The sequence below is a fragment of the Colobus angolensis genome, unplaced genomic scaffold (assembly GCF_000951035.1).
Source record: "Colobus angolensis palliatus isolate OR3802 unplaced genomic scaffold, Cang.pa_1.0 Scaffold267, whole genome shotgun sequence".
NCBI lineage: Eukaryota > Metazoa > Chordata > Mammalia > Primates > Cercopithecidae > Colobus > Colobus angolensis.
The window spans coordinates 1,141,725-1,144,025 of NW_012115899.1; the positions used below are offsets into that span (position 1 = coordinate 1,141,725).

Below are 2,301 nucleotides of genomic sequence, written 5' to 3' on the forward strand. Positions count from 1 at the left end.
CAGTTTTCTGCTATTATATCTGGAACACCATTGTTTATTTTTTTCCCTATTCTGTACTTTAGTAAGACCAATACTTTTGTAGCAAGTTTGAAGTTTATATGCCACAATCAATACAAACAAAATGAGAAATCTGTTTTTACAAATAAAAATGGAAAACAAAATTTATAATATTATGATTATGTACATATTGCCACTTCAGAAGCAAGACGTATGATTGAACTCATAGATTAAAAAATAAAATCCTACATCATTAAACCTGTGATCTTCAAAGCAAAAGTTGCAAGCTTAATGTCAAATTACTTTCCCTTTCTCACACTTCATAAGTTTCTCAAATCAGGCCACATTCCACTTGCTCATACTCATATTTGTAGCACATGTCAATTTCTCTCTGTTCCTCCCTCCCTCTCTTTCTTATTTATGCTCTCCCCAACTCTATTTTTTTAAACTCTTTTTTAATGGCTGAGCCACTTGAGATAATGTTCAGACATCAAGACCCTTCATCACTATGTAATTTAGAGTTTCGAATCTCCTCAAAAGGATATTCTCATACATAACTACAATGTTATTGTAGTGTGCTTTGGCTACTCAGTGAATATACAAAAGAAGCTTTGTGCATACTGTCTGTATATACAAAAAGATTTCTTTCTTTTTATTCTTTTTTAACGGCCGAACCACTTGAGATAAAGTTCAGACATCAAAACCCTTCATCGCTATATAATTTAGAGTTTCGAATCTCCGCAAAAGGAGAGGATATGAGCCCAACTCATCCCAGACAATCCAGTGGACAAGTGAGTGTAACTGACTGGTGTGAAGTGTGAGATACAGAAAAGTCCCTTTCAGTCTTCATCAAAGTTCTACTGTAGAAGAAAACGGGCCGCCAAACTCTCATTCTTCTCACAAGCAAAATATGCTTGTATCACAAATCCTTCAGGAAATCCTAACGCCCTTAACCTTTCTCTAGCTTCTTCTCCCCAAAGGCATTACCTGAATGTAGTTCACGTGACTCCGGCAGGTTCTGCAATTTCTCTGCTGCCACTGCCACCACTTCCTCCTGGAACATTGACTTCTTTGTTTTTAATGAAAAGAATTTTATTTAAATTTTTTTTTAATTTTTCCATAAGGTATTGGGGTACAGGTGGTACTTGGTTACATGAGTAAGTTCTTCAGTGGTGATTTGTGAGATTTTGGTGCACTCATCACCCAAGCAGTATACACTGCACCTTATTTGTAGTCTTTTATCCCTCACCCCCCCAACCTCTCCCTGAGTCCCCAAATTCCATAGTATCATTCTTATGCCTTTGCATCCTTATAGGTTAGCTCCTCCTTATGAGTGAGAACATACGATGTTTGGTTTTCCATTCCTGAGTTATTTCCCTTAGAATAATAGTCTCCAATCTCATCCAGGTCACTGCAAATACTAATTCATTCCTTTTTACGGCTGTGCAAAATTCCACGATTTTGCAATTGTGAATTGTGCTGCTATAAACATGCACGTGCAAGTATCTTTTTCGAATAATGACTTCTTTTCCTCTGGGTGAGATGCCCAGGAGTGGGACTGCTGGATCAAATGGTAGATCTACTTTTAGTTCTTCAAGGAATCTCCATACTGTTTTCCATAGCAGTTGTACTAGTTTACATTCCCACCAGCAGTGTAGAAGTGAACACCAGCTTCTTGAACTGGTTCGTTTAACATCTGAATAAAACGCTCCTGGTGTTGGCTAATTTTTGTATTTTTTTTAGTAGAGACGGGGTTTCACCATGTTGGCCAGTCTGGTCTCGAACTCCTGACCTCAAGTGATCTGCCGGCCTCAGCCTCCCAAAGTGCTGAACACCAGCTTTTGGAACTGGTTCCTTTAACATCTGAATACAATGCTCCTGGTGTTGGCTATTTTACTGCAGTCACTGAGGATTTTCTGGACCTACCTGTTGTTGTCATGCTGGAGGCAGGGAAGGATTCTGTTGAATAATTTTTCTCATCTGTTGAAACTGAGGCTGATTCTGTAAAAATTCCAGGGGGGTGTAGTCCTAGCTGTCATAGTTGCTGCAACTGCAGCCACTGATGAAGACTAAAGAGTCCCAGTACTAGGTACTTGAGAGGAGTCAACCATAGTCTGACTTTCTCCATCTTCAGGGATTCTCCACTGCTCTGTCAGGGTTGTGGAATGTGGCTCTCAGGGCTGCAATTACTTGCTCTCCTTCATAGCCCATTGACATGATTGCAGTTACCATATTCTCCTAAGACTGACCTGTCACAGGTGCACATGTCGCATTTTCAGAAGGGTTTGATGAGAAGAATCTTCC

General features: G+C 39.5%; 1 pseudogene; it reads right to left on the bottom strand.

Annotated features, from left to right (window-relative positions):
- Nucleotides 1–836: 836 nt before the first annotated feature.
- Nucleotides 837–2,268, bottom strand: LOC105515656 (annotated as a pseudogene).
- Nucleotides 2,269–2,301: the final 33 nt, after the last annotated feature.